The sequence below is a fragment of the Pseudophryne corroboree genome, unplaced genomic scaffold, assembly GCF_028390025.1.
Source record: "Pseudophryne corroboree isolate aPseCor3 unplaced genomic scaffold, aPseCor3.hap2 scaffold_223, whole genome shotgun sequence".
Taxonomy (NCBI): Eukaryota; Metazoa; Chordata; class Amphibia; order Anura; family Myobatrachidae; genus Pseudophryne; species Pseudophryne corroboree.
Genome location: NW_026968879.1, coordinates 109,788 through 130,696, shown reverse-complemented (window position 1 = coordinate 130,696; position 20,909 = coordinate 109,788). Strand labels below are relative to the sequence as shown.

The window sequence follows — 20,909 nt, the reverse complement described above, 5'->3', positions numbered from 1 at the left end:
TACAAACCATGCTTATAGCAAGGGGAAGCCTGGTGAGAAATCTGCTTTCTTTCTTTCATATTGGGTGCTCACTTTGAGCTGAATGAGGACTGCTGGCATGGCACTCAGGCGACAGGTGGAATCTTGGTCATGCTCTGGTTTCTCTTCAGAACGAACAAATCTTTCGCCTTTTACTAAAGATTTCCTTGGAGAGGAGCAAAACTGAGTTTTATCTCAATTTTTGCATGCCCCATATTATTGGGGTTTCTTTTATCAGTTTAAAGACAGAACGAGTGTGCTTTCTTGTTAGCTTTAATATAAGTTGCCATAGATGCAGTGAAACACGCGTGTAGGGCACGGCGTGTCCGCGTGTATTTGACTCATGTGAAATGTTATAAAACAAAAATATATGATTATGATGTTAGCTGTTAGTCTCCACTAATAGGGAATAGAAGCTGAGCTATAAGAAAGGAATACACTAGATATGATGTCACTTAGCAATTACAATGTCTAAAGTGCATACAGATAGCTACTAATAACTCTTGATAAGAAAGTATATCAGTGTGGGTATATTTATATGATGGGATATTGGGACTAGTGAATATATATCACTCCTGCTGTCCAGATTGGCAATAACCAGACAATTATGATAAGAGTAGAGATGTCACATGGGCTGCTATAGATATTAATTTAATGCTGTATGTGTCATTTGTTACAAATGGATACATTTTCTATGAGTCAGCCTAGCAGCTGCATGTTCTAACACAGAGGTGGCCAACCCGCGGCTCTCGAGCCGCATGCGGCTCTCTCCTTGTTGTGATGCGGCTCCCGCTCTCTCTCATTCAAGTGACGCGGCTCTTGACTAGCACCGGCACTTGTCTCAGCCTTCCAACAGCCTGCCTCCGTCACAGGAGGCTTGGGAGGCGCCGGCACTGCTCCGCTCTATGCGGGATGTGAAGTTAGGACTAGAGATGAGCGCCTGAAATTTTTCGGGTTTTGTGTTTTGGTTTTGGGTTCGGTTCCGCGGCCGTGTTTTGGGTTCGAACGCGTTTTGGCAAAACCTCACCGAATTTTTTTTGTCGGATTCGGGTGTGTTTTGGATTCGGGTGTTTTTTTCAAAAAACACTAAAAAACAGCTTAAATCATAGAATTTGGGGGTCATTTTGATCCCAAAGTATTATTAACCTCAAAAACCATAATTTACACTCATTTTCAGTCTATTCTGAATACCTCACACCTCACAATATTATTTTTAGTCCTAAAATTTGCACCGAGGTCGCTGTGTGAGTAAGATAAGCGACCCTAGTGGCCGACACAAACACCGGGCCCATCTAGGAGTGGCACTGCAGTGTCACGCAGGATGTCCCTTCCAAAAAACCCTCCCCAAACAGCACATGACGCAAAGAAAAAAAGAGGCGCAATGAGGTAGCTGTGTGAGTAAGATTAGCGACCCTAGTGGCCGACACAAACACCGGGCCCATCTAGGAGTGGCACTGCAGTGTCACGCAGGATGTCCCTTCCAAAAAACCCTCCCCAAACAGCACATGACGCAAAGAAAAAAAGAGGCGCAATGAGGTAGCTGTGTGAGTAAGATTAGCGACCCTAGTGTCCGACACAAACACCGGGCCCATCTAGGAGTGGCACTGCAGTGTCACGCAGGATGTCCCTTCCAAAAAACCCTCCCCAAACAGCACATGACGCAAAGAAAAAAAGAGGCGCAATGAGGTAGCTGTGTGAGTAAGATTAGCGACCCTAGTGGCCGACACAAACACCGGGCCCATCTAGGAGTGGCACTGCAGTGTCACGCAGGATGTCCCTTCCAAAAAACCCTCCCCAAACAGCACATGACGCAAAGAAAAAAAGAGGCGCAATGAGGTAGCTGTGTGAGTAAGATTAGCGACCCTAGTGGCCGACACAAACACCGGGCCCATCTAGGAGTGGCACTGCAGTGTCACGCAGGATGTCCCTTCCAAAAAACCCTCCCCAAACAGCACATGACGCAAAGAAAAAAAGAGGCGCAATGAGGTAGCTGTGTGAGTAAGATTAGCGACCCTAGTGGCCGACACAAACACCGGGCCCATCTAGGAGTGGCACTGCAGTGTCACGCAGGATGTCCCTTCCAAAAAACCCTCCCCAAACAGCACATGACGCAAAGAAAAAAAGAGGCGCAATGAGGTAGCTGACTGTGTGAGTAAGATTAGCGACCCTAGTGGCCGACACAAACACCGGGCCCATCTAGGAGTGGCACTGCAGTGTCACGCAGGATGTCCCTTCCAAAAAACCCTCCCCAATCAGCACATGATGCAAAGAAAAAGAAAAGAAAAAAGAGGTGCAAGATGGAATTGTCCTTGGGCCCTCCCACCCACCCTTATGTTGTATAAACAAAACAGGACATGCACACTTTAACCAACCCATCATTTCAGTGACAGGGTCTGCCACACGACTGTGACTGATATGACGGGTTGGTTTGGACCCCCCCCCAAAAAAGAAGCAATTAATCTCTCCTTGCACAAACTGGCTCTACAGAGGCAAGATGTCCACCTCATCTTCACCCTCCGATATATCACCGTGTACATCCCCCTCCTCACAGATTATCAATTCGTCCCCACTGGAATCCACCATCTCAGCTCCCTGTGTACTTTGTGGAGGCAATTGCTGCTGGTCAATGTCTCCGCGGAGGAATTGATTATAATTCATTTTAATGAACATCATCTTCTCCACATTTTCTGGATGTAACCTCGTACGCCGATTGCTGACAAGGTGAGCGGCGGCACTAAACACTCTTTCGGAGTACACACTTGTGGGAGGGCAACTTAGGTAGAATAAAGCCAGTTTGTGCAAGGGCCTCCAATTTGCCTCTTTTTCCTGCCAGTATAAGTACGGACTGTGTGACGTGCCTACTTGGATGCGGTCACTCATATAATCCTCCACCATTCTATCAATGTTGAGAGAATCATATGCAGTGACAGTAGACGACATGTCCGTAATCGTTGTCAGGTCCTTCAGTCCGGACCAGATGTCAGCATCAGCAGTCGCTCCAGACTGCCCTGCATCACCGCCAGCGGGTGGGCTCGGAATTCTGAGCCTTTTCCTCGCACCCCCAGTTGCGGGAGAATGTGAAGGAGGAGATGTTGACAGGTCGCGTTCCGCTTGACTTGACAATTTTGTCACCAGCAGGTCTTTCAACCCCAGCAGACCTGTGTCTGCCGGAAAGAGAGATCCAAGGTAGGCTTTAAATCTAGGATCGAGCACGGTGGCCAAAATGTAGTGCTCTGATTTCAACAGATTGACCACCCGTGAATCCTTGTTAAGCGAATTAAGGGCTGCATCCACAAGTCCCACATGCCTAGCGGAATCGCTCCCTTTTAGCTCCTTCTTCAATGCCTCCAGCTTCTTCTGCAAAAGCCTGATGAGGGGAATGACCTGACTCAGGCTGGCAGTGTCTGAACTGACTTCACGTGTGGCAAGTTCAAAGGGCATCAGAACCTTGCACAACGTTGAAATCATTCTCCACTGCACTTGAGACAGGTGCATTCCACCTACTATATCGTGCTCAATTGTATAGGCTTGAATGGCCTTTTGCTGCTCCTCCAACCTCTGAAGCATATAGAGGGTTGAATTCCACCTCGTTACCACTTCTTGCTTCAGATGATGGCAGGGCAGGTTCAGTAGTTTTTGGTGGTGCTCCAGTCTTCTGTACGTGGTGCCTGTACGCCGAAAGTGTCCCGCAATTTTTCTGGCCACCGACAGCATCTCTTGCACGCCCCTGTCGTTTTTTAAAAAATTCTGCACCACCAAATTCAAGGTATGTGCAAAACATGGGACATGCTGGAATTTGCCCATATTTAATGCACACACAATATTGCTGGCGTTGTCCGATGCCACAAATCCACAGGAGAGTCCAATTGGGGTAAGCCATTCCGCGATGATCTTCCTCAGTTGCCGTAAGAGGTTTTCAGCTGTGTGCGTATTCTGGAAAGCGGTGATACAAAGCGTAGCCTGCCTAGGAAAGAGTTGGCGTTTGCGAGATGCTGCTACTGGTGCCGCCGCTGCTGTTCTTGCGGCGGGAGTCCATACATCTACCCAGTGGGCTGTCACAGTCATATAGTCCTGACCCTGCCCTGCTCCACTTGTCCACATGTCCGTGGTTAAGTGGACATTGGGTACAACTGCATTTTTTAGGACACTGGTGAGTCTTTTTCTGACGTCCGTGTACATTCTCGGTATCGCCTGCCTAGAGAAGTGGAACCTAGATGGTATTTGGTAACGGGGGCACACTGCCTCAATAAATTGTCTAGTTCCCTGTGAACTAACGGCGGATACCGGACGCACGTCTAACACCAACATAGTTGTCAAGGACTCAGTTATCCGCTTTGCAGTAGGATGACTGCTGTGATATTTCATCTTCCTCGCAAAGGACTGTTGAACAGTCAATTGCTTACTGGAAGTAGTATAAGTGGGCTTACGACTTCCCCTCTGGGATGACCATCGACTCCCAGCGGCAACAACAGCAGTGCCAGCAGCAGTAGGCGTTACACGCAAGGATGCATCGGAGGAATCCCAGGCAGGAGAGGACTCGTCAGAATTGCCAGTGACATGGCCTGCAGGACTATTGGCATTCCTGGGGAAGGAGGAAATTGACACTGAGGGAGTTGGTGGGGTGGTTTGCGTGAGCTTGGTTACAAGAGGAAGGGATTTACTGGTCAGTGGACTGCTTCCGCTGTCACCCAAAGTTTTTGAACTTGTCACTGACTTATTATGAATGCGCTGCAGGTGACGTATAAGGGAGGATGTTCCGAGGTGGTTAACGTCCTTACCCCTACTTATTACAGCTTGACAAAGGGAACACACGGCTTGACACCTGTTGTCCGCATTTCTGGTGAAATACCTCCACACCGAAGAGCTGATTTTTTTGGTATTTTCACCTGGCATGTCAACGGCCATATTCCTCCCACGGACAACAGGTGTCTCCCCGGGTGCCTGACTTAAACAAACCACCTCACCATCAGAATCCTCCTGGTCAATTTCCTCCCCAGCGCCAGCAACACCCATATCCTCCTCATCCTGGTGTACTTCAACACTGACATCTTCAATCTGACTATCAGGAACTGGACTGCGGGTGCTCCTTCCAGCACTTGCAGGGGGCGTGCAAATGGTGGAAGGCGCATGCTCTTCACGTCCAGTGTTGGGAAGGTCAGGCATCGCAACCGACAGAATTGGACTCTCCTTGTGGATTTGGGATTTCAAAGAACGCACAGTTCTTTGCGGTGCTTTTGCCAGCTTGAGTCTTTTCAGTTTTCTAGCGAGAGGCTGAGTGCTTCCATCCTCATGTGAAGCTGAACCACTAGCCATGAACATAGGCCAGGGCCTCAGCCGTTCCTTGCCACTCCGTGTGGTAAATGGCATATTGGCAAGTTTACGCTTCTCCTCCGACAATTTTATTTTAGGTTTTGGAGTCCTTTTTTTACTGATATTTGGTGTTTTGGTTTTGACATGCTCTGTACTATGCCATTGGGCATCGGCCTTGGCAGACGACGTTGCTGGCATTTCATCGTCTCGGCCATGACTAGTGGCAGCAGCTTCAGCACGAGGTGGAAGTGGATCTTGATCTTTCCCTAATTTTGGAACCTCAACATTTTTGTTCTCCATATTTTAATAGGCACAACTAAAAGGCACCTCAGGTAAACAATGGAGATGGATGGATTGGATACTAGTATACAATTATGGACGGGCTGCCGAGTGCCGACACAGAGGTAGCCACAGCCGTGAACTACCGCACTGTACTGTGTCTGCTGCTAATATATAGACTGGTTGATAAAGAGATAGTATACTCGTAACTAGTATGTATGTATAAAGAAAGAAAAAAAAAACACGGTTAGGTGGTATATACAATTATGGACGGGCTGCCGAGTGCCGACACAGAGGTAGCCACAGCCGTGAACTACCGCACTGTACTGTGTCTGCTGCTAATATAGACTGGTTGATAAAGAGATAGTATACTCGTAACTAGTATGTATGTATAAAGAAAGAAAAAAAAACCACGGTTAGGTGGTATATACAATTATGGACGGGCTGCCGAGTGCCGACACACAGGTAGCCACAGCCGTGAACTACCGCACTGTACTGTGTCTGCTGCTAATATATAGACTGGTTGATAAAGAGATAGTATACTCGTAACTAGTATGTATGTATAAAGAAAGAAAAAAAAACCACGGTTAGGTGGTATATACAATTATGGACGGGCTGCCGAGTGCCGACACAGAGGTAGCCACAGCCGTGAACTACCGCACTGTACTGTGTCTGCTGCTAATATATAGACTGGTTGATAAAGAGATAGTATACTCGTAACTAGTATGTATGTATAAAGAAAGAAAAAAAAACCACGGTTAGGTGGTATATACAATTATGGACGGGCTGCCGAGTGCCGACACAGAGGTAGCCACAGCCGTGAACTACCGCACTGTACTGTGTCTGCTGCTAATATATAGACTGGTTGATAAAGAGATAGTATACTCGTAACTAGTATGTATGTATAAAGAAAGAAAAAAAAACCACGGTTAGGTGGTATATACAATTATGGACGGGCTGCCGAGTGCCGACACAGAGGTAGCCACAGCCATGAACTACCGCACTGTACTGTGTCTGCTGCTAATATATAGACTGGTTGATAAAGAGATAGTATACTCGTAACTAGTATGTATGTATAAAGAAAGAAAAAAAAAACACGGTTAGGTGGTATATACAATTATGGACGGGCTGCCGAGTGCCGACACAGAGGTAGCCACAGCCGTGAACTACCGCACTGTACTGTGTCTGCTGCTAATATATAGACTGGTTGATAAAGAGATAGTATACTCGTAACTAGTATGTATGTATAAAGAAAGAAAAAAAAAACACGGTTAGGTGGTATATACAATTATGGACGGGCTGCCGAGTGCCGACACAGAGGTAGCCACAGCCGTGAACTACCGCACTGTACTGTGTCTGCTGCTAATATATAGACTGGTTGATAAAGAGATAGTATACTCGTAACTAGTATGTATGTATAAAGAAAGAAAAAAAAAACACGGTTAGGTGGTATATACAATTATGGACGGGCTGCCGAGTGCCGACACAGAGGTAGCCACAGCCGTGAACTACCGCACTGTACTGTGTCTGCTGCTAATATATAGACTGGTTGATAAAGAGATAGTATACTCGTAACTAGTATGTATGTATAAAGAAAGAAAAAAAAACCACGGTTAGGTGGTATATACAATTATGGACGGGCTGCCGAGTGCCGACACAGAGGTAGCCACAGCCGTGAACTACCGCACTGTACTGTGTCTGCTGCTAATATATAGACTGGTTGATAAAGAGATAGTATACTCGTAACTAGTATGTATGTATAAAGAAAGAAAAAAAAACCACGGTTAGGTGGTATATACAATTATGGACGGGCTGCCGAGTGCCGACACAGAGGTAGCCACTGCCGTGAACTACCGCACTGTACTGTGTCTGCTGCTAATATATAGACTGGTTGATAAAGAGATAGTATACTCGTAACTAGTATGTATGTATAAAGAAAGAAAAAAAAACCACGGTTAGGTGGTATATACAATTATGGACGGGCTGCCGAGTGCCGACACAGAGGTAGCCACAGCCGTGAACTACCGCACTGTACTGTGTCTGCTGCTAATATATAGACTGGTTGATAAAGAGATAGTATACTCGTAACTAGTATGTATGTATAAAGAAAGAAAAAAAAACCACGGTTAGGTGGTATATACAATTATGGACGGGCTGCCGAGTGCCGACACAGAGGTAGCCACAGCCGTGAACTACCGCACTGTACTGTGTCTGCTGCTAATATAGACTGGTTGATAAAGAGATAGTATACTCGTAACTAGTATGTATGTATAAAGAAAGAAAAAAAAACCACGGTTAGGTGGTATATACAATTATGGACGGGCTGCCGAGTGCCGACACAGAGGTAGCCACAGCCGTGAACTACCGCACTGTACTTTGTCTGCTGCTAATATAGACTGGTTGATAAAGAGATAGTATACTACTAATATTATATATACTGGTGGTCAGGTCACTGGTCACTAGTCACACTGGCAGTGGCACTCCTGCAGCAAAAGTGTGCACTGTTTTAATATAATATTATGTACTCCTGGCTCCTGTTATAACCTATAACTGGCACTGCAGTAGTGCTCCCCAGTCTCCCCCACAATTATAAGCTGTGTGAGCTGAGCAGTCAGACAGATATATAATATATATAGATGATGCAGCACACTGGCCTGAGCCTGAGCAGTGCACACAGATATGGTATGTGACTGACTGAGTCACTGTGTGTATCGCTTTTTTCAGGCAGAGAACGGATATATTAAATAAACTGCACTGTGTGTCTGGTGGTCACTCACTATATAATATATTATGTACTCCTGGCTCCTGCTATAACCTATAACTGGCACTGCAGTAGTGCTCCCCAGTCTCCCCCACAATTATAAGCTGTGTGAGCTGAGCAGTCAGACAGATAATCAGATATGTATAATATTATATATAGATAATAGATGATGCAGCACACTGGCCTGAGCCTGAGCAGTGCACACAGATATGGTATGTGACTGAGTCACTGTGTGCTGTGTATCGCTTTTTTCAGGCAGAGAACGGATTATAAATAAAACTGGTGGTCACTATCAGCAAAACTCTGCACTGTACTGAGTACTCCTAATGCTCCCCAAAATTAGTAAATCAAGTGTCTCTCTAATCTATTCTAAACGGAGAGGACGCCAGCCACGTCCTCTCCCTATCAATCTCAATGCACGTGTGAAAATGGCGGCGACGCGCGGCTCCTTATATAGAATCCGAGTCTCGCGATAGAATCCGAGCCTCGCGAGAATCCGACAGCGTCATGATGACGTTCGGGCGCGCTCGGGTTAACCGAGCAAGGCGGGAAGATCCGAGTCGCTCGGACCCGTGAAAAAAAACATGAAGTTCGTGCGGGTTCGGATTCAGAGAAACCGAACCCGCTCATCTCTAGTTAGGACGTCACATCGCTTAATGAGAGGCGGAGCCGCTGCCACAGGAGAGGATGCAGCTGCGGGACTCGTGGACGCCATTGTAAGTATGCAGTCTAGGCTGCGGCTGGTGTCTAAATGCCACAGCGGAGGAGGGGGTGGTGGTGGAGCCTGGAGCCTGCCATGAGAGCCTGTCTGCATGATGAGGGGGACCCAGGTGCCGCTGTCATCTGTGCGGTGAGGGGGACCCAGGCGCCGCAGTCATCTGTGCGGTGAGGGGGACCCAGGCGCCGCTGTCATCTGTGCGGTGAGGGCGGCCCAGCCAGCACCACGCGCCGTGCGGTGAGAAGATCAGATGCTAAATACCTGCGGGGAGTGAGAGGGGAGGAGGAGGGAATACTCGGGTCTTGGATGTTATGCTGTGTGTGGAGCTGGGGGGAATGCTGACTACTGTGTTTGGATCTGGGGGGGGATGCTGGGAACTGTGTTTGGATCTGGGGGGGATGCTGGCTACTGTGTGTGGAGCTGGGGGGATGCTGGCTACAGTGTTTGGAGCTGGGGGGAATGCTGACTACTGTGTTTGGATCTGGGGGGGATGCTGGGAACTGTGTTTGGATCTGGGGGGGATGCTGGCTACTGTGTGTGGAGCTGGGGGGATGCTGGCTACAGTGTTTGGAGCTGGGGGGGATGCTGGCTACTGTGTGTGGAGCTGGGGGGGATGCTGGCTACTGGGTTTGGAGCTGGGGGGGATGCTTGATACTGTATGTGGAGCTGGGGGGATGCTGGATAGTGGATACTGTGTCCCCTGTCACCCCACCTATAATCTGTCCCTGGGCAGGAATGACATGGGAGGGGCTAAAGTGACACATGGAGACGTGTACTATGTGAATCTGACTTTTTCAATTAATTTATGTGGTTTTGAATTTCAAAATTTATTTTATGTTTGTGGGTTTTAAAAAAAACATTTTATGTGGAAGTGTATTTTTCCAGTGTATTTTCTTGTGGAGTGTATTTTATGTGAAACTGGCTTTTTTCGGTGTATTTTCTTTTGATCTGGCTTGTTTCAGTGTATTTTATGTGAATATGGCTTTCTCTATGTTTGCAAAGTAAAAAGGTAAACAAAGTTTTATACTGGGAAGATTGTGTGCAGATGATGTGTTATTTTCTATGTGCTGGGCTCACCACCTGCGTGATTAAAAATGGGGGAGAATGATACACACGGTCATGCTCCTACGAACATCATACTGAAGGCATACACACAAAAATGGGGCGTAGCCTTGTGCCAGCTAGGCCACGCCCCATTTTTTGGGCGCGCCTTCGGCGCGCACATGGCAGTGGCTCTTTCGCTTGACTACAGATATTTTTTGGCTCTTTGCCTCTAACTGGTTGGCCACCCCTGTTCTAACAGAACACTATCCTCACACAGAATCTGCTAACCTTGAGATAACTAAATGACAGTGTGTAACAGTCTCTTTACTATAAGACTGTTACAAAGTAATATATATATTTGAAGTCAGTCTAGCAGCTGTGTGTTCCAGCAGTTTATAAGACAAAGAAAATCTCCTATTGTGGAATCTAGACACATGGGACTGCTGGCCTGTGTCATACTATTTCTATGTAATACCAGTAACATGTATATAACTGTTACATAATTGTTACAAATGGATAAATCTTTGAGTCAGCCTAGCAGCTGCATGTCCTAACAGGACACCATAAATCCTTTACAGTGTAACAAATTGATTGGTAACACTTAAAGGCTGGAGAGCAGTTATATGCCTTACTAGCATACTCAATATACCACATTATTACACCAGTTACCACGATTATTGACAGCGCATTTGATATATTATATTACCCTCACACTGAGTCTGTTTACCTTTAGATAACTAAGTGACCGAATATGTAACAGTTTCTCTATCATAAGACTGTTACAAAGTGAGATAGATATATTTGGAAGTCAGTCAAACAGCTGTGTGTTTCAGCGGTTTATAAGAAAATTCCTCATTGTGGAATCTGGACCACTAAGGGTTATTATATATATAGCACATGGAATTGCCACATCTCCCTATATGATAATTTCATTACACTGTAACATAATAAGAATTAACTCTTTAACAGTGTAAATAGAGAGTAATGAATCTCTGACACATGGAATATATTATTTCTTAGATGAATTGGATAAACCATTATGACAGACACTTTGCTTCCTAATAAGAATTGAGGTGGCTATACCTCTAAGGAAAGCATTATTGCCTACGCCTAGATCAGATTAAATAAGATCTGGCTGAATATATGAAGGAAGGTTGCTATTTATATGAGAATTGGAATTGCTATATTCCTTAAGGCAACCCCACCGATTGATATATGTTGTCAATTAAGTATATCTGAACGGCTATATTTGGACCAGATTTAATAAGATCTGGCTGATTATATGAAGGAGGGCTGCTATTTATATTGGAATTGCCATATTCCTTAAGGCAACCGCACCTGTTGGTATATCTCGCCAATTAACTATATCTAAACAGCTAAATTAAAGCTATTCATCATTTTTTTAGTTTGGATATTAATAAATATGATCTTTCCATGATGCATAGAGATTTCCCTATCAAGTGATTCCTTATCCGATATAGAAAGCTATCCCCCTATGGTATTGAATTTAGGAATATAGTCTTAGGGGACACAGAGAAATAAGTGATCCCCATCTACCTAAGCACCCCACAAATTGGAGGTTAGCTTACCGGTTATACTCAATCACCCCCACAAATTCGCCAATGGGGATGGCTTCCCGGGAGGTAACCCCTATTGAGTGAAGGGAGTATATAGGATATGACCCAGTGGTACCTGACGACATAGATACTAACAGCTATTTAATAACATTACGCTAGAAAGTGATTATTAGCAACATATATATCTATATAAACAACCCCGCCAGGGTTGTGCCTTCAAAAATAATCACACACGGACACGCTTTTTAAACCTTTTTTTCACATCTCTTTATTCTTCTTATGCACATGTATGTTAGTTCTGTGATTTTAACCTTTATGTTTCACTGCAGTTTGGGATAATAATATTAATATTTATCCAATTTTAATACATACTTAATAAAGGTTATATTTTATGATTCATTCATTCTGTCCAGTGCGTCAACAGTGCAGATTTCTTCTTGTTTTTTCTCCCAAATTCTATAACAATGACAGTAAATGTTGTTACTTTTCAAACAGAACTTTCTTGACCATGCTACTTGCTTGAAAGATCTGGGAGCACATGGAAAACAGTACAAACCATGCAGTATCACAAGAGCTTTTGATCTTTGATCTTTCATGAAGATAGAGCAGAATTGAGGACACGTCAACAATTTCTGCCGAAGGTGGTTCATCTTTCCACATGGTGCCTTTAGCCACTGACACCTTCGTTGAGTCAAAGTCTCTGGCTGTGGTCAGAACTTTGAAAATTTATGTCACCAGAACGGTTCAGATTAGGAAAACAGAGGCTCTGTTTGTCCTGTATGCTCCCAACAGGATTGGGTGTCCTGCTTCCATGTAGACCATTATGCGCTGGATCTGTGGTAAGATTCAGCATGCTCATTCCACGGCAGGATTGCCGTTACTGAATTAGGTGAAGACCCATTCTACTAGAAAGGTGGGTTCATCCTGGGCAGCTGGTCGGGGAGTCTCGGCATTGCAACTTTGCCGAGCAGCTATTTAGTAAACACTTTTGCTAAGTTTTACAAGTTTGATACCTTGGCTGATGATAACCTCAAGTTGGGTCATTCGGTGCTGCAGAGTCGTACGCACTCTCCCACCCGTTCAAGAGCTTTGGTATAACCCCATGGTTCTTAATGTGACCCCAGCATCCTCTAGGTCGTATGAGAAAATAGGATTTTAATACCTACCGGTAAATCCTTTTCTCTTAGTCCGTAGAGGATGCTGGGCACCCGTCCCAGTCCATACTGTGTCTGCAGTTATTACTTGTGGTTATACACATGTTGTGTTATGGTTCTGCAAAAGAAAGGGGGTGGTGAGACTGCGCTAGATTTGATGAATACAACACTATTGGTATAATCAATAAAACAAGTTTATTCCTAAAATAGTACAATAGGTATATAAGGATTATATTAAAAATATGCACATGTGTAAAGTATTAAATAATACAATTTCTAAAATGTAAATAAATATCCCAAGGGACTAACCAATCCGCCAGATATGGAATTAGACTTTGTGGAGATATATGCAGTGACCGTTCCTGATGTATTTCCCCTATATCATTATAGTCCAGCTTATACAGTAGTCTCAGAATTTAGGCAAGGTCCAATGTATGGACAAGTTACCGTTAGAGGGTAATGTGCTCCGAAATCTGTAGTGGAGAGCTCCTCATGCATTACGGTTACTGCAGTCCTTTATGCGATGTTTGCCATGTGGAGTCTGAGAATTAGAAAAATCGTCTGGACGAGGCTTGGGGAATGGTTCGGTCCTCCTTGGAGTCAATTCCTGGCAGGGGTCCCTGGTTCACCTGACGCGTTTCGCTGCAATCAGCTGGCAGCTTTCTCAAAGGTATGTGCAGTCTAAAACATGTGGGGTTTATATACCACCTCTAATATGGTGGCTAATTAGCCCCTTGAAACACCTGAGTGCAATTGCATAATCACTTTTAGGGCTAGATGCATAAAATCAGAATAAACTTATGAGCTGAGACAGACCTACTTCGAGTAGCATATGATAGGTAGCAGATATATACATTATTTATAAAAACCGAGTTGTTTAAAGGCCTTTATTGATATGTAAGTAAGTGAATAAAGACAAACAGGAAGTGTGTAAAAGAGCATTAACCAATAACTGAATTTGTTGTGGATCCTGTTGTCATGGAGATGATATTGACAGCTTCCATTATAGGTGGAGGAACATGTAGAGAGCGGGACTGAAATTGCATATTTCCGTTTTGTTCCGATCACGTGACTTATGTCACGTGGTCGGGGCTTTGTATTGTATGTCTTATAGCGTGCGGGAGAGCGGGGAGACGGTTGCTAGGCAACCGGATAGTGTATTCGATTACACAGACCATGATCCGTAGCGACTTGTCCGCCCTAGTCCGTGTGTTTAGGGAGGACGTGATTGCGTCATTGTCTATGAATCATTACAGGCATTACTTCCGCCCACCAGTCCGTTAGAGGCATAGTACTTCCGCCAACCAAGTTATCAGAGATAGGGATTACATTTAGATTTAGATTCAATTGGAACTCATACCTTTTAGGTGGCTTAGGGATCTGACCCAACAGGGCCAATGTTCAGACTATGGGAGGGGGGTATATTTAAGTTCTAATAATAAGTATTTTAAACATTATGTTATCGCATCCAATGGGTAAAAATCTAAATATTAATATCCTAAATGAATTAATAAAATGTGATACTTCATGACTAATTATTACTCAGTATATTGATTTTATCTAAATATTATAATAGATATAGTGGTATAGGGACCATATAAATGTCCCCTCTATTAATATATAAATATTTAATATTTTATTATTTATTGTAATATTGATTCAGAGGTTTCAGCGTGATGAACAGATCACTAAAAAGTTCACTAGAAAGGGCGAGACAATAATTTATGAACAGAATTGTAATTTTTAGAGGAAAGCCATGTATACTCCATGTGGGAGAAAGATTAATTATTAGCAATATTTCATATTATGGTATTTAATTCTACGGCATCGTTAAGACCGCCAGGGTAAATGGAGCCCATTTTAAACATCCAATAAGTTTCTTGTTGGCATAGTTTTTTATAACGGTCCCCACCCCTATTGGTTATAGGGATGTGCTCCACTCCAATTAGTTTAAGGCTGTTGGGATTGCCTTGGTGGAATTCATGGAAGTGTTGGGAGACACTATGGGATGACAGTCTTTTAATAATATTTCTCCGGTGTTCAAGAAACCTGATTTTGAGTTTTCTGGTGGTACGCCCTACATATTTGAGTCCGCATTCACATGAGAGTATATATATAACATATGATGAATTACAGTTAATGAAGTGTTTAATTTCATATAGTGCCCCACTATCTTCAATTTTAATGGTCTTAGTTCTATTATCTATATAGTTGCAGGTGATACACCTGGTTGCTCCACATTTGAAAAACCCCTTAGTATTAGATGGAAGCCAGGAGTCTAATTGGGCTGTGGGTTTTAAATCAGGTTTCAAAAAGCTGGGTGCCAATGAATTTCTAAGGGATCTATTTTTCTTAAAGATAAAAACTGGGTCGCTTGGTAGCAGGGGGGCTATTAGATAATCCTGTTTAAGGATATTATGGTTTCTCTTTATAATTTGTTTGATTTGGGAACAGTGACTGTTATAGGTAGAAATGAATGCTATTGGTTTCTCATCTTCTATTAGGTTAGTTTTATCCTTTTTCTTATTAGTTAGTAACGTGTTTCTGTCTATTTTTCTAACTTCTTCAAGTGCTTTATTTAGAAGAACTGTAGGGTACCCTCTCTGTTCAAACGATTTTAGCATCTCGGATGCTTGGGCTTCAAAAGATATTATATCAGAGCAATTGCGTCTGAGGCGTATGAGTTGTCCCCTGGGGATATTCCTCTTCCAGGGGGGGTAGTGTGCACTGGAATAGTGTAGATATGCATTAGTGCCTACTTCCTTAGCATAATTAGTAGTGTAGATTGTATCATCTTTAACTTCAAGTGACACGTCCAAAAAGTTAATACATTGGGAGTGATATTGGTGTGTGAAAGTTAAACCATAAGTGTTAGAATTAAGAGAATCAACAAATAACTGTGCTGAATGTGAGTCCCCATCCCAAATAATAAAAAGATCGTCAATGTACCTGCCATATAGGACCAGGTGCGCCTCCCAGCCTCCCCTCCAGATAAGTTGTTCCTCCAATTCGCCCACATAGAGGTTGGCATAGCTGGGGGCGAACCTGGTCCCCATGGCGGTACCCTTGACTTGTAAATAGTGAGATTGTAGAAACAAAAAATAATTGTGATGAAGGATATAAGAAATAGAGTCAATTATGAATTTCTTGTGTATCTCACTCAGGTCCCCATCTTGAGTGAGTCGGTTAGATATTGTGAGTAAGCCTTTCTCGTGTGGGATATTTGAATAAAGACTTTGGACATCCAAAGTTAGGAATGCATATGAATTAAGCCATTTCACATCTTTGATAAGGGATAAAAAGTGAGTAGTGTCCTTGATGTGAGACCTGAGTGTAGGTACACGTGGTTGTAGGTATGAGTCTACATAATAAGATAGGTTGGATGTGAGGGAGTGAATACCAGAAATAATAGGGCGCCCTGGGGGTGAGGTGAGGGATTTGTGTATCTTGGGTAAATGATAATAAACCGGGGTGACAGGGTGTGCAGAATAAAGAAAATTGTATTCGTCTTTGGATATGACTTCATCGCTTAGAGCCCCCCCCAGAAGAGTAACAAGCTCCAGAAGGAATTCTCGGGTGGGATCACTGCTTAGTTTGGTGTAGAACTCGGGGTTTTCTAACTGTCTTGTGGCCTCCAGTATATAGTCGGTTTTGTTCTGTATGACAAGCCCTCCCCCCTTGTCGGCCTCCTTAATGATAATGGATTTATCCCTAGTTAGATTATTGATGGCCCTTTTCTCTTGTCGAGATAGGTTAGATTTGTTCTTATGTGAATGGAGATGAATGTCAGAACACATTGTCTTAAAATCGTCCATGGTCACCTTATAAAAGGTTTCTATGCTGGAACATTTGGATTTAATTGGGAAAAATTCTGATCTCTGTTTAAAATTCTTTCTGGATATGTCGTACAGTTTCTCTGTTTTGTTGGGGGTACATTGTTCTGTATTAGCCAGTTCCTCCAATATATCCAGAGCTATCTGGTCCCCATCATCAAGCACTATAGGTATAGCTTCCTCCTTCCTTTGTTTTATGTGTTGTTTAGCGAAGAATCTTTTACGGCATAAAGTTCTGATGTATCTATTAAGTTCCACAAACAAAGTGAAGATGTTTGGGGGAGTGGATGGGGAAAATTTAAGGCCCTTATTTAGGAGGGTAATTTCAGAGTCTGAGAGAACTTTTGTAGATAAATTGAAAATATTGGAGGTCTTTGTGCCCTTATTCTTATTTCTATTTAGTTTCTTGTATTTTTCTTTCTTACCCCCTCTTCTACCTCTGAATCTGTACTTCTTCTTCCTCTTTTTGATGTTATCTGTTGTTCGTTCGCATGTGGTATTTGATCCCAATGTAATTTGTTTGGGCGTTTGTCTAAAAAACCCTCTGTTGTGGTTTCCGTTCTGCTCATATTTAGATCTCTTTCTTTAGGTCTCGCCCCTCTACTCTGTGTGTCATAGGTTGGTCTATCCTGTATTCTAGGGGATATTGGATGGGGATATCTGGAATAGGGGGTTTCTATTTCATTTCTTTTATTTCTCCTAAAAGTAGGAGAGCTATTTGGCCAGTAATGTCTCGTATATTCCCGTTCTCTATATTGGGGATAGTTGAAGTTCCTATGGGGAGAGGGATAAGTTTTTCTAGTGGAAAATTTCCTGCGTCTATTGGATGTTGATTTATTATATGGTCGACCTTGTAGTTTTTCGTATGGTCTCCCTCGCTGTTCTATCTGTTCCTCCCTATTCTTTAGTTTATATGTTCTCACTGTTCCTTTCGTATAATCATCAAAGTCTCGCCTAAATTTTGTACATTTGGTATCTAGAAGCGTTTGTTCAAATTTATCAATTTTTTCAGTAACGATCCTATCCCTTTCTTTAAATTCAGGCATGTTAGCATGTGGTTCGAGTCTCTTTTTAACTTCCTCAACTAACTTCCTGTTGTGTTATGGTTCTGGTCAGCTTTTTGCTGCAATTGTTCATGCCGTTGGCTTGTGTTCTGTTGAATGCCACGTTCTGCGGCATGCTTAAGGTTAGTGATGAGCGGATTCGGTTTTACTCGGTTTTACTCGGTTTTACTCGGTTCTCAAAACGGCATCTTATTGGCTCACGGATGTCACGTGTTTTGGATAGCCAATAAGATGCCGTTTTGAGAACCGAGTAAAACCGAGTAAAACCGAGTAAAACCGAACCTCGCTCATCACTACTTAAGGTGTGAGCTGGTAAGATGCTCACCTTAGTTTAACAATAAATCCTTTCCTCGAAATGTCCGTCTCCCTGGGCACAGTTCCTATAACTGGAGTCTGGAGGAGGGGCATAGAGGGAGGAGCCAGTTCACACCCTTTGAAAGTCTTAAAGTGCCCATGTCTCTTGCGGATCCCGTCTATACCCCATGGTTCTTAATGTGACCCCAGCATCCTCTACGGACTAAGAGAAAAGGATGCCCTTGCGCACTATCCTGACTTCTCCTCCCGTCTGCTTACTTTGTGCCTTCCAACGCACAATGCGAACTACAGGTGGTGCTGCAGGGCCCACACCCTTTTACTTGCCTTACAGAACAGCTCTGGAGCTGTTACAGTGCCCAGCTGCTGCAAGAAATCAGCTTGAATGCTTCAGGGGATGGGGCATGGCCAACATGAGCCCCACACCAAAGGAGGGTGGGGGTGTTTAATGCGAACTAGGGGTCATCCAAGCACCGCAAAAGGCCGCCATGCCCTGCATGCCCCTTTTCTCTTTTCATATGCAGATGAGGGTTCCAGCCAACTTTGGCCCACTGCTTGGATGACATCACCGTATGCAAATCCGTCTTCTGCAGACCTTCCCCCTGGAATGCTTGTACTAGTTGTTGCATATGGTTTGATATTTGATGGTGCTTCAATATTAGGCAGCCTTCCACCCTCCCATGTTCATCTGAACAGATGTGGTCTCCCTGCAGTTGTTGTCCCCAGACGAGAGTTCCCTTGTGCGTCCTCAGTTGAATCTCCTTAACTTGACGGGGGAGGGGCTGCCCGAGCAGACACCCTCCCCAGCCCTATCCCAACTCATACTTATTTTGCATATGAGAAGAACTTGTTTTATGAGAATCTACAAGGGCTGCAGCAGGCTAGGTCTAATAGACATCTTTACTGCAGCTTCATCACTCCCAGCGGCGCTGTATACTCCCGTGCCCTGGTTGCTGGGTCACTGCAGCGGAGGCTCCAGTTTCTTCCTAAGGTCAGTCACACACACACCGCCCTTCCGGATCACGAGGCCGCTGATGAAGGGGAGCGTGGCCGTAGGGGGTGGACCGTGTGCGCACTGGCATGGACACTGATTACTGGGCAGCCGCTCCACTAGCCACCAGGTACAGTTAAGGAGCACAGGTCTGGGAGTTTTACTCCTATATTATCCCAATTTTGTACTGCCCGCAGCGCATTGTGATAGGTAATAGGGCCTGATTCAGGTTGGATTGCAATCACAATAAGCGATCCAACTGCAAAAATTGCTAAGAGCATACGCATGTGCCTGCATTTTCTGCGGCACCCCGCAGAGAATGCGATCGCCTCTGCCTGTCAATCGGGGCGGGGGGGGGAGAGGGGGGTCAACAACACTCCATTTCCAAGTCAGGGATGGAGCGGTGCGGGGGCAAGGCTTCAAAATGGGGTCTGCAACGGAGGAGACACAGGGGGCGTGGTCACAGCGGCTGTATGACATCACATTCAGCCGCTGTGATCACAAAAATGGTGGCGGCTTCCTGCGCGCACATACAGTCTGCACCAGCAGGAGGCTACACCATTTTTTATGATCACGCTGAACTGCAGTGCGACTGCAATTACAGCATGGTCAAGAATGGAGGCGTCATGCTGGGTGGCCATGCCCTGTCACTGTGCAGGAGCCAGCACCGCACACACACTAGTCCCCGGGTGCAGCCCCCAACCCCCGGGACACCCGGAGCAACAAAATGTAGATTCAGGCCACCAGGCCACGCCCCTACCTATGAAACCATGCCTCCTTTTTACCATTGCACTGCTTATCTGCGCGCACTGCATTACAATCTCCCTCGCCACCTCTCTGGGTGTCACCAGTGATAGTGACACCTCTGCCATGCTTGTAGCAGCTGGTCCTAAGATCTACGCCTCAAGCCCTGAGTGTTTGCCCTTGTGACTTGTTGATCATCATAGCGAAGCAGATGCTTTCAGAAAACTGCAGGGGCTTAGATTGAAAATAAAAAAATTGATGGGTATAAGGTAGAGAGGAGCGGGTTCGGTTCTCCGAGAACCGAATTCCCCACGAACTCCACGTGGTTTACACTGGTCCGAGGCAGGCTCGGTTGTTCCCGCCTGACTCGGAAAACCTGAACAAGGGAAAATGTCATCATCCCGCTGTCGGATTCTCGCGAGATTCGGATTCCATATAAAGAGCTGCGCGTTGCTGCCATTTTTACTCGTGCATTGAAGAGAGAGCGGAGAGGACGTGGCTATGTTCTCTCAGTGGAAATCTCAATATCAGTGCCCAGTATCAGTGGTTACTTATTGCTGCTCAGTAATACTAGTAGTGTGTCTCTCCTGCTCAGTGTCAGTTCTCAGTAGTATCCTCATCAGTGCTCAGTATCACTGCTCATTGTCTTGTGCTGCATTGTGGTGCTCAGCATACTACAGTACATTACTAATAGTCCAGTGCTGCATCTTGCTGCTCAGTGTCAGTTCTAGTATCCTCATCAGTGCTCACTATCACTGCTCATTACATTGTGGTGTTCTGTATACTACAGTAACATAGTAATATAGTAACATATAGTAACATAGTTTTTGAGGTTGAATAGAGGCAAATTGCCCATCGTGTTCAACCTGTTTTAAGTTGTGATGATTCTACATACTTGCTGAATAATGTTTTATGACTAGTTAGCTACTATAACTCATGTTACCCCCGGATTAACCATGTTGATATTTTAAGTATTATAACCTTGGATAGCTTTTTCATTCAGAAATGTATCCATTCCTTTTTTAAATCCAATTACAGAGTCCGCCATTACCACCTTCCCTGGCAGGGAATTCCACATCCTGATTGCCCTAACAGTGAAGATCA

At 44.5% G+C, this 20,909-nt stretch overlaps 1 non-coding gene across 1 annotated transcript; it reads left to right on the top strand.

Moving 5' to 3' along the window:
- The first annotated feature begins 129 nt into the window (after positions 1 to 129).
- Positions 130 to 245, top strand: LOC135008930 (U5 spliceosomal RNA). The gene has a single exon (XR_010208531.1). It is a non-coding gene; the product is annotated as a U5 spliceosomal RNA (small nuclear RNA).
- The last annotated feature ends 20,664 nt before the right edge of the window (positions 246 to 20,909 follow it).